At 34.5% G+C, this 12,924-nt stretch overlaps 1 non-coding gene across 1 annotated transcript; it reads right to left on the reverse strand.

Moving 5' to 3' along the window:
* Positions 1–12,451: 12,451 nt before the first annotated feature.
* LOC128294542 (small nucleolar RNA R71) lies at positions 12,452–12,558 on the reverse strand. Its single transcript, XR_008284852.1, has one exon. It is a non-coding gene; the product is annotated as a small nucleolar RNA R71 (small nucleolar RNA).
* Positions 12,559–12,924: the final 366 nt, after the last annotated feature.

The following is a 12,924-nucleotide window of genomic DNA, read 5'->3' on the forward strand; positions in this document are numbered from 1 at the left end:
ATTCGCCAATCGACTAACGAATTTTCAGCTCTTGAATTGGTTGATATCTTGTGAATGTATATGTTGATGAAGTGTGAAGTAAGTATGATTATGTGAATGTGTATAAATGAAATGATTCATTTGGCTATGTGAATGTAATGCTTTGGTTAAAGCCGATTTCATTGCTTGAGATTTACTAAGCATAAACATGCTTACCCGCTGCTTTGGCTCTCTTTTATAGATTTTGCTCGCTAGCGATCGGATTCGGGATCATTGAAGTGAAGTCATCCACACTATCAAACCCCCTTTGGTACTCTTTTAGTTGAACTTTGGATATGGCATGTATAGGACTACCCTCGGTTGTTTTCAAGTGCTTTTGTGATGTATATGTGTACGGCCATGCGAAAATGGTTCGTAAAAGTGGAGTACGGAATTAGACCATTTGTGGTTTGTAATTTTATATGGTTTCATGATGTTGTTATGGATTGGAATGGGAGTGTTGGTCACATGATCAGCCATTTGAATGGCTAAACATGATCATAGGTGGACCTATGTATGACTAGACTATAGTTGGTCCATGGAAACTACAAAATAGGTAAGGCCTACCTTAAAAACAGATGCTGCCAGTTGCAGTGATGTGGATGTGAAAAATCACCAAAATTTGTAGGAAGGGTATTAAATTGTGAATAAGTTAGGCAAACGAACCTTGACGAGTCTATTTTCATATGAAAGTAACGAAATGATCATATGAACAGTATACCGAGAGATATTAAAGTTCTTGTGAGACAGGGCCAGAACGGTTTCTGGGTCCCCTGACGCGATTTTGAAAATTTACTATAAATTATCCAGAAAGTATTAGAAGTCATACCTTATATGCGCAGATTCCATTTTGAGTCTAGTTTCATTAGAAACAAACGGCACCAGTATTAAATCCATGTACAGAGAGATATTCAAGTTGTAACATGCGAAGGTCAGTGTAGTCGACCCCTGTAACATGGGTGACTTTAACTAATAAACTGTACCAATTGGCCCAACCAAAAATTCTAGAAATAAATCCATAGATGTATATATGAGTCTAAATTCAGGGAAAATTTACGGAATCAGTTTCCGAGTTTTGAAACTCAAGATATGATTTTTAAGGCGACAGTGACGCAGTTTTCCAGCCTGTCTGGAAATGCCAAATTGGTCGGTACTTTAAGAGGATTTGTCTCGTTAACCCCTTGTGTCCGACACCGGCGATGGTCTCGGGTTCGGGGTGTTACAGGTAAGCCTGTGTAGGGTCAAATGTCATCGTCCAAGGTTAAACAATCAAATATTGGCCAGATATAGTCCACGGTCCTTCAGAGAGGGCCTTTTTGCAATCCAACTTGTTTTGAATTTTGACTAGAAAATAGCCATTTTCAATATCCATCACGTTAATAGGGGTTGAGGGTCTCCGCATGCTATAAATTTGGTTCTGCAAAACTGAAAAACCAATATTAAGGCCTAGAAGTTTTAAGATCCCAGTATTATCCATACCCTAGATAAGGATTTGATGAATCCTGTCCAAAAAAGTAATAGAAGGCACTCCATTCACAAATGTCCTCTAAATGTCCCCTTCCAAAATATTAATAACTTCATTTTGTTTCGAGCCATTGAAACCACCCTTTGAAGAGTGGCTGGAAAACATGTCTCTCTAAGAAGTAGGCTGATCTAAGGACAGCTCAATCATCATGTCATTACTTGTCTTTTCCTACTTGTCTCTGAACCTAACCTTCTTAGGAATCAACTCCTCCACAATGGATTTTCCAGGATCAGCATTTTCGCAAAGAGAAATTGACATTTTTTATTGAAAATAAATTTAAACTCAAAATGATTGTAGTAAAAAATGATTTGAACCCAAACTTAACCCGAAAGAAAACATATTAAAATTCCATCTTTAAAATGTCTAATTCATGCTCAAACCATCTAAAACTCAAATGATACTCTTTAGTAAACGGACCTGAGTTCATCATTTATAAACATACTAAATAGTAATCATGTATTCAACTAAATGACATTAAAGCATACACAAAACTAATATACCAAAGTTTTTCACATTCAACTATACCAATATGCCCTTAATGGCACCTTAAAGAATTAATAAAAAATGTATTTATTCAACCAATCAAACAATCTCCCATTAGACTCCATATTAACCATATAACTTATGCACTAAACCTTACCAAGATCAAACATTTACCTATATGACACAAGTTTGTAGTTCTAACCAATATGACATAAGACACCATTAAATCCAATCTAATTCAACAATTCAAATCATCAAAAAAAAAAAAAGCATAAACCAAACATTACATTCTAATTTCATCCATATCATAATTTAGATCACATGACATTTCCAAAATAACTTCATTGCATCCATCATATAAGCATACCATGAGAACATTAAGTTTAACATATTACATACCAACTTTAGACACATTGAAATTCCAACTACAACATCAACTTCATTAACTCAAAATGCCCTATATACATGCCAAAAAATTGAAATAAGGAGTCAAAATCTACCAAGATAGAAGATTGGTAGTGTGAGCTTTGACGTTGATCCGTTCAACAAGTTCCACAAAATGTTAACTACAGAAAATAAGAAAATACACAAAGTAAGATTATAAATATTAGAAAGTTCATAGCTAAAATTCAAATCAACTTACCTTAATTTAACATTTTGAAAATGAAAAACAACTTAAATTAATTAAACCTGACAAAGCATTTACCAAGTCCGATAAAACTAGTGCTAAAAGAATTCATATTTTACTTTATACTCATCAATAGTTAATCAAAATCATTCTTATATATATACATTCCATTAAATCAATACCAAAGTGAAATAGTCTAGAATGATCATTCACTAGCACAAACTATAACGCCCTTGACCCGACCTGATCTACCGGATCTGAATATCATGTGTTACGTCCATCTTACATATACTTGAAAATTTCTTTCTTTTGTTCGTCTCTGTAAGAGTTTGTTTTAAGGGTTACATTGTAAAATTACCTATACATTTTAGAACGATAAAATTTTGGGGTATTCTTTATTCTATCACTTAAACTACTATGTACATTTTGGAGTACCAGTTATTTATTTATGTGTAGACTTAACTATAAACAAATTGAATTTCTACTTAGACGACTTATCCATAACCTTTGACACATCACATGTTTCCCTTTGTATGCATAATAGTCCAACGCACCACTTCCTTGGCATAGCCCTGGCATCATCTCTCGTCGCACATTCTTTTAAAAACCTGAAAAGAGAAATAACTTTTGTAAGTTCATAAAAACTTAGAGAGTTAAACCTCAGAATATGTTTTCATTCATTCTACATTGCCTATGTTCTGTTGCACATCCTTGGGATATTTCTTGACCTTTCTTCCTTCTTTGGCAGGTACAAGATTGAGGCTACCATTTTTCTTTCTTTAGAACCATTTTCCTCTCTCTTAAGTGTACTATACTTAACATATCTTTACTTTCTATGTCCTTTCTTAAATCTTACCTTATTATAAGACTTAAATTCTTCCATACTTACTGATCTTATCATTTTCTTCGGGTGGAGTAGACTGCGGCCAATACTTAACTAAGAATTCACCCAGTTCTTTTTTGCTTCAGAGTACCCTTTATACTCATCTTTAATATATTTCATTGCCTCGCCACATGCCCTGGCGAAAACTAGCCTTAATATCCAGTCCTTATAACTATAGAAAGTTCACTATATACTTACATACAGAGCCTTTCTTTCAATGTTCCTTAGATACTTAGTTCTTTCTTCATGTCCATTCATCATCTCATATACTCACCTTAACTTTAGAGTCCTACCTTCCGTTTGCCTTCAAAGAGCTAGTTATGCCATTCTTTATTAATTTTTTACACGTCAGTCATTCAGTTTTCTGCAGTGACTATTTTCCTTCCTTTGAATAGCTGGAAACACGAAAATATATTGACTTTTTCATGTCATTTTTAACTCAAATTCATGCAATTTCGGTGTAATTCTTGTAAAAATATAAAATAATTATAAAATAATTAAATTGTACTTAAATTATTAAAACATATAATTTTAATTAAATTTTATAATAAATTTTGATTAATTTTGATTTATTTTCGACATATTTGCACAAAGGATGGCTCGGTAGACATTACAAGAAGCACAAAATCGAGAAGTAATTTTTGAAGTATCAAGGTAAATTAATTTTTTAGTCTAAGAAGGTCCAAATTATGAATATTAATTCATAATATAATTAATTTTAATCCAATTTATTTTGGATTAAATAATAATTATTAATTAAACTATGAAAGGAGGCCCAATTGTGCTAAATCGAGAAGACCAATCCAACCGAGCAAATGGGCTGCCTAAAAACGTCCAACATGCTAACCTAATTAGAACAAATTAACTGATTATTTGACTTGCAAATCAGCCCTTTAAGTTTTCTTGAAATTGCATTCAAACCGTTGCACTTACCAAGCTTTTGTAGATTTGCCCTTAGCTAAATTTAGTAAGTTTGAAAGCTTCAAACCTGCCCCATGTTTGGCTGGCCATGGGGGGAGTTAAAGGCTGCTAATTTTTGCTTTTTTTAGTAGCCTATCCAACCTATAAATACCCCCTAGCTGTTCATTAAAAACACACCTCTCATCCTTTCATTCCTCACTTTTCTCTCACTTTCTCTCTTTAAAATCCTTCCTTTGTTCTCCATTTTTCCCTTCCATTCCCTTGTCGGTTTCCCCTATTGGAAAAGAACCCTTCAACCACCATTTGTTGTAACATCCCGATTCTAGGTCTAGTCGAAACAGTGGTTTCGGGACCACAAATTTGACGCAGTAAAATTTATTTTTATTATATTTTTATGGTTTACAGTTTTATGGAACTATTCTATGAAAATCTCGTTCGAAAAGTTTGATGTTTGGGCACTCAATTTAGTTTTAAGGGTTAAATTATAAAAAGGGCAAAATTTGAATTCTAGATGTTAAAGGTGTCCAATTGCTATAAGATTTTAAATTAGAGGTCCTTATATGATAATTAGACCATTTGTTAAGTTAGTGGACAAAAATGAACATGTTTAGGAAAATTTTTAAAGAAAGGCTTCAAGGGCATTTTGGTCATTTGGTAAATAAAAGAATAAAAAGGGAAAATCAAGTCAAAATTTAGTGTCCATCTTCTCTTCTTGGCTGAAATTCTCAAGACACCATAGCTAGGGTTTTCTTAGACTTTCGAGCTTGATAGTAAGTGCACCTAGCCTCATTTTTAATGCTCTTTACGTTTTTGAAGTCATATTCACCCGATCTTTCCATTTCTACCACTATTTTGAAGTAGGGTTCATGTTTAAAAATTTAACCATGTGTGACATGCATGTATTTTGATGTTTGATGGAAGATATGGTATGTTTAAGGTATAATAAACAACTTTTACTAGGTGGTTTTTGATGGAAATGCATAAAAGGACCTATTTGTAAAAAGTTATAAAATGGGTAGTAAAAATCTAATTTAATGGAAAATGTGGGCTGATATGAGCATGTATATGGTTCGGCTAGGCTTGCGTTACCAAGAAATTGAACACATTTCATTTTACGAGTAGGGACTAAAATGTAAAATGTTTGGGACAAAATGGTAATTTTGTTTAGGATGCAAATTAATGTAAATGTATGTGTAAAACTATGAATTGATAGTCGAATTTTCTCATATAGACCCAGAACAACCGATTACGAAACTAGATCGAGGAAAACGAAAGGTCTCAAAATAGTTGAGTTCGAATACGAACCATTCTCAAGGTAAGTTCGTGTAATTTAATTTGGTATGTTATTATGTTTTAATTGAATTGTGTGATTGAGATAATATATATACGTAATGATACAAACTAAGAAATAATCATAAGATGGAGGACATGAATAAAATGTCATTGTCCCGGTTGAGCATTGTATTTTAATGGATTATAATAATTTCCTTGAACTGAGAAAAGATAATATAGAAAGGATTTAGCCCGAATGGATAATCCTGAGCTATACTCTCTTGAGAAAATGTTATGAAATGGATTTAGCCCGGATGGGTAATCCATAGTAGGCTCATTAGAGTTAGCATTATCGAAGGGATTTAGCCTGGACTGGTAATCCTGTTATATAAATGTGGCTTGAGAGTGTGCCCTACGAATATGTGCTCAAGGAGCACTCTCGATGTAAATTGACAGATGATTGACAAGTATACCTCGAGTATACTACTCGAGTCTCCATCAAGACTTACAATAGTTCAACGAAAAGAAATCATGAAGGAATGAAAATTTTGAAATAATATGAAGGTTTATATTATGGTGAGCTTATCTATGTTGGTTTGAATACTTCATGATGTGTATGACTAACTTGTTTAATGAGTGAATGTATTTAGGTAACTTGTCAAATTTATTAATGGAATGAATGCGTATGTATGCTTATTTGAATAGTTATGGCCGGTAAGTTTTCTTTCTATTACGCGAACTTACTAAGCATGAAAATGCTTACCCCGTTTTACTTTTCCTTGTTTTATTGTGCTAGTAAAGCTCGCGAAGTTTGAAGGATTCAGTCGGAGCAAGAGCACTCAATCCACAAATCTCCTTTTGGTATAGCTAAATGATTCATTTTGGTATAATGACATGTATAAGCTACTTGGTAAAGATGAAGGCCTGCAAGTAATATTTTGTGACTTAGCCATTGGAATGGCTAAGGATGTTCAAGTGGTGCATGTATGATGTTAATGTATGTCCAAATTCTTAAGTGTCAAGTATGGTTGATGATACATATTGTAAATGGCCATTGAAATTAGCTAGCATTGGTTTAAGTTTATATGCATACGAAGATGTTTTGGAATTGCATGGTATGAGTTAAGAAGTATGTAAATGATGTGTGGATCCCTTGGTTGTGGCTGAATTGGTTGTATGTTTATACTTGGAATGCTATTACATGTTGTGTAGGCAGTGCATGGAAGGGTGGAAAAAAGGCTTGGTAAATATCCTTATTTTTTTCCACACAGGTAGACACACGGGCTTGTGTCTAAGCCATGTGTTACACACGGCTTGCCCCATGGTCGTGTGTTTTGGTTGTGTGTCCCCTACACCTTAATTGTTGCAAAACAGAATGCTTAGTATCGAGCACATAGGCAGAGACACGGGTGTGTGTCTCAACCGTGCAGATGGCACGACCTTGAATACGAGTGTGTGCCCTGGCCGTGTGAAGTCTGCACATATTTTATGAAAAATTATGAAAATTTATTCGACCACACGACCTAAGCACACGAGCTTGTGACTTGGCTGTGTGACTTCAATTTGTTGATGACGTCATAAACAGAGAGTTACATGGGTTAGGGACACGGGCGTGTACGAACACACGGCCTGCCTACAAGGGCATGTCCCAGGCCACCCCTGTTTTGGTGAAAAATTTCCTAAGCGTCGTAAAATTTCCTAAAGTTCTCGGTTTGGTCTAAAACACTTTCAATGTATGTTGTGAGCCTCGTAGGCTCATTTTAGTGATGACATCATTGTTTATGAAACATTTTAGATTTGAGTGGAAATTTGTGTCTCGATTTAGAATGTTTGTTTGAGTTTAAGTTTGATAATGCATCGTACCCTGTTCCGACATCGACTACGGGTAAGGGTTGTTACATTTGTAGCAACATTAAAGTGATCATAAAAGCCTCGATTCAACAAGAATAAGCAGAGAAGGAGGAGCGAAACAAACTAGTCAAGTTTTGGAGAAACATCGGATTTGATTATAGTTCTATATCCTTTAATTTTTATTGTTGTTGTTATGAGCATGTCTATTGTGACATCCCTAAATTGACCCTAGTCGGAAAGTGGTTTCGAGACCACAAAACCGAGTCATAATAATAATTAACCATCATAATTGATGCTCATTATATGCATATATGCATGTGTGAAAATTTCATGTTTGGATTTTGTTAATTGTAAGTGAATTTTATCAATTAGGACTTGTGTGAGAAAACTTAGAAATGTGATAGGCAAATGTTGAAGTGGCCTATTGATGCATGCTAGAAAATGTTGTCCTTGCATGTCAAATTGCCCAATTTATTCTCTAGTGGCCGGCCAAGATGGATGTTGATGGGCAAATATATATGTTTAATTGATATTAAACTAAGAAGTGGCATTAATTTAGATAAAATAATATTAGTTGCATAAAGTAAAGAAAACAAAGGTGAAGGAAGACTTACCTACCAGCTTCTTCATTTTGCCGTGAATGAGCAAAGAAAACAAATAATAATAATAAAGGAGAAATAAAGATTAATAAAAGAGGAATTAGAAGAGGAGTGTTCATCTTCTTCTCCATCTTGCCAAAGCCGAAAACCAAAGGAAGGAATTAGAGAGCTTTTCATTAAGCAAATTCGGCAACCCTTCTTCTAGTTGGAGGTAAGTCTTGAGATGTTGGCTTTAACTTCTTTGCATTGTGAGCTAATTGTCAAAATGCATTTCGGCAATGTCATGAAAATCAAACTTTCATGGTGGTTTGAACATCAAGCCGTGTATCAAGAGGTTAGGAGAAGAGGTTGTTTCATGTTGTATTGAACAAGTAGAGGTCGATATAAGGTTAAAAAATTTGTGAAATCTTAGTTAGGTAATGCTTGGTGCATTCGCCATGGTTGATAGTGAAGAGGGTGATTTATTTTCTTTATGTTAAATGAATAAGTGTGAATGGGTGAAGTTTGGATTGGTTAAATGTTCATATAGGTTGTTTGATGAAAAGAAAAGAGAAGAATTAGATATCATCTTTGATGCTAGTGTCGATAGGAGGATGTTGAACTTGAATAAGTAATATTCGGCTAGCATGATAGGTATGAAATATTAAGTAGATGAGATAATTGATGGGGAAGTGGCTAATAGGGACTTTTAAATGAAATTATGCTAAGGCCGAATGTATCAAATGCTAAATGTGCTTATATGTGTATTCGCCAAGGAAGCATGATATGAAGCTTGATAGGTTTGAGAGATGAATGACCAAATGAGCTATGGGTCATGTATGAATAAATTTTATGCATGTGTGTGTGTGTGGCATTAGTAGCTAATGGTATTCGCATTGTTTAACTAAAAATTAGAAATGAATGCTTAAAAGTTAAATGGGTCGCCAAGTGACCGAATGTGTTAAAAACAATATGTGGTTACCGTATGTGTGTGTTTGATTGGGAAGTAAATTTGTTTGATTTAGCTCAAGAGCTCAAAGGATCGAAGTTGGACAAGGGGAAAGAAAAAGTAATTGAATAGCCGTTGAAGACGTGCGACAACATCCGAGGTAAGTCATTAAGCATATATTTGGTGTTGATGTAAATGACCATAATATATACACAATTGTGTTTAAATGAGTTGATGTGTAAATGAAAATGTATGTGTATGGAATGATGCCATTGTTGAATGTATAAAGGCAGCAAAATGCATAAGGTATTGGTCTTGGCACTAAGTGTGCGGGTATAAATGGACACGGCGACAAGATTGGCACTAAGTGTGGGGTTTAAAATTGTATAGCACTAAGTGTGCGAGTTTGATTCTATAGCACTAAGTGTGCGAGCTGAAAATATATAGCACTAAGTGTGCGAGCTGAAAATATATAGCACTAAGTGTGCGGATTCACTATATGCTCTTGTATTACAATTGGCACTGAGTGTGCGACATTATCGAGTTAATCCGGACAGCGGATCGGGTAAGTACCTCGAGCTCATAACGAATAGAAAATACGTTCATGCTCGGGGTTGAATTTGGTAAGCCTTAAATCTATGTGATGATTGAAATTGTATGATTGTGGTGGAAATGAGTTAGTGTGTGAAAATGCTTCAAATATCTTGTTGTGTAGAATATGAAATGTGGATGTATGACTTGGTATGAGATTGGACCAAAAGGTCCGAGGAATTATGGTATAGATTCGATATGGATGAGTACCTAGCCTCGTTTATTGTTCATGTTGTAGTAACTTTATCAGTGGATTGATGAATGCTTATGACTTACTGAGTTATAAACTCACTCGGTGTTTTCTTGTCACCCATTTTAGGTCTCTCGGACTCGTATTGTTTGCGTGATCGGAACCGTCGTTGAAGTCATCACACCGGCTGAAATATTTTGGTATTGTCTTCGTTGTTGAAGAACATTTGGCATGTATAGGCTATTATATTTTGTTGAACTGTGGGTTGTAAACTTTAAGCCATGTGAAAATGGCCTATGTGGTCGTCGAGTGGGATGCTAGAACCTATAGCCACGAGTCTTAGAAACTTTAATTTTGATAAGGTGGCCATAATTTGTGTCATGTATGACGGATGATTAAGGCCAAGGAAAGATTCATGAAATTGGCATAGTCTACTGCAGTAACTGTTGCGGACAGCAGCAGTGAGATGAGATTGAAAAATCACTAAAAATAGTAGAAGTAGAATTAAATAGTGAGTAAATTATGAAATTGAACCTTGATGAATCTATTTTTATATGGACGAAACGAAATGACCATATGAGCAGTATACTGAGAAATATTAAAGTTCTTGTGAGACAGGGCCAGAACGGTTTCTGGGTCCCCTGTCGCGACTTTGAAAATTTACCATAAATTATCCCGAAACAATTAGAAGTCATGCCTTATATGAATAGATTCCCCTTTGAGTCTAGTTTCATTAGAAACAAACATCATGAGCATTAGAGCTCTGAACGAGATGATATTCAAGTTGTAACGCGCGAAGGTCAGTGTAGTCGACCCCTGTAACATGGGTGACTTTAACTAATAAACTGTACCAATTGGCCCGACCAAAAATTCTAGAAATAAATCCATGGATGGATATATGAGTATAAATTCAGGAAAAATTTACGGAATCAGTTTCCGAGTTTTGGAACTCGAGATATGATTTTTAAGGCGACAGTGACGCAGTTTTCCAGCCTGTCTGGAAATGCCAAATTGGTTGGTACCTTGAGAGGATTTGGCCCGTTAACCCCTCGTGTCTGACACCGGCGACGGTCACGGGTTCGGGGTGTTACATCTATGAATACTTGTTAGGTTGATATGTTTAATTTAATTAAAATGGCTTAAAGTTAATTTGTGTTAGGTTGATTGCATTTCGTCCCCTTAAGTTATTAAAATTATGTTTGTCTTGTTATAGGTCTCGGTAAATTGTTTGATTAAGTAATCATGATTAAGTTATTCTTCCATTATTATTGTAAAGTAACTAATGAATTAATTATTAAATCATCTTGAAAGTGTAATTAATTGGCACAATACTTAATCAGTACATATTTAATCTTCTAAGGTAGCTAAGGGTTAAATTAGCGACGTTATTAAACAGTACATTAGGCTTCCATAACTTGCAAGATTATTATGATTAAACTATTTCAATGTAGGAATACATTGTTACCTCACATAATCTTTTATGCGTTTATGAAGACTGATTAATTCTTTGAATTGGCATTGGAAAATGTTCAAGAGATTAGTTAATTTAATAAGTACGTATGAGCAGTAGGTAGCAAATTACCAAGTTACCGTGAATTTATTCGTAACAACATGAACATGAGTTTAGTAATTCTAAGTTAAGAAATGTAATTAATCTAACACAATTATGTCATCTTGATTAAAATCATCTTTTGAAATTGTGCATTGGAACTTTTATTTTTATTTTATTTTATTTTACTTGGTTAAATTTTAGTTTTTAACCACTTTTTCAAAATCAAAATATTTTTCTTCACCACAGTGTTTTTAATTGCATTCATAAATAATTCATTGTAGAGTCCCTGTAGATACGATAACTCAACATATAGTTGTCACTTTATTACTTGTCACTATTGTGTATACTTGCACATTTCCATCATTCCAAGCTTTTGGCGTCGTTATTTATGAAATTGTTAATTTTGTATTTTGGTCTATTTTTTTCTATTAAATTTTAATTCCATTTTTTTTGCGTTTGTTTCAGGTGTTAATAAGTATTGATCAAATTATTGACTTACTCCCTGTCGACCTTGAAATTTGAAGGACTTTCAGACAAATGAGAAGACAAGTGAACCAAAGGACCAAAGACATGAATTTCAGAAATCAAAATCCAAATCCAAGAGGAACATTCGCTTAAAATACTCACAATCTTATCATTTTTGCTGATGACAGAAACTGTGCCATTCGACAATATGCATTCCTCTATTAAATGAGCTCAATTTGAGTATAAGGAGACCCAAAATCGAGACACAAAAATTTGCGCTGAAGCTAGTAATGTTCCAAATGTTGTAGAATATGGGTCAATTTAGTGGGATTCCTACTGAAGATCGACATATTTATCTTCAGGTATTTATGGAAGTGAGTGACTCATTTAAACTAGCCGGTGTCTTGAGACTGAGATTATTTTCGTACTCCTTAAGAGATAGAGCACGAGCATGGTTGAACTCCCTACCGTTTGGCTTCATAATTACATGGTAAGAGCTGGTTGAACAATTCTTAAGGAAATATTTCCCTCCATCTTTAACTACCAATATCTGAAATGAAATCACTTCATTTCAGCAACTTGATGAAGAATCTTTATATGATGCATGGGAGCAGTTCAAAGAGTTATTACGAAAGTGCCCTCATCACACCATTCTTTACTGCGTTCAAATGGAGACTTTCTATATTGGTCTCAATATTCATACTAGAATGATGGTGGATTCTTTGGCAAATGGAGCCCTTCTTTCTAAGTCTTACAATAATGCTTATGAGATTATTGAAAGAATTTCCAGCAATAACTATTAGTGGGCAACCAACCAAGCAACCTCAGAAAGACTAGTAGCAGGGGTACATGAAGTAGACACACTAGCTTCTTTGGAAGCCCAGGCATCCTCTATGTCTTCTATGCTTAAGAACATAATTGTTAATGGTTTCAATGATAACTTGCCAGGTCAGCAGTTGAACCAATTCAAGAATATTTCTTGTGAATACTATGGAGATGACCATTTCTTTGAAAATTG

Source organism: Gossypium arboreum, chromosome 6 (assembly GCF_025698485.1).
Source record: "Gossypium arboreum isolate Shixiya-1 chromosome 6, ASM2569848v2, whole genome shotgun sequence".
Classification (NCBI taxonomy): Eukaryota; Viridiplantae; Streptophyta; class Magnoliopsida; order Malvales; family Malvaceae; genus Gossypium; species Gossypium arboreum.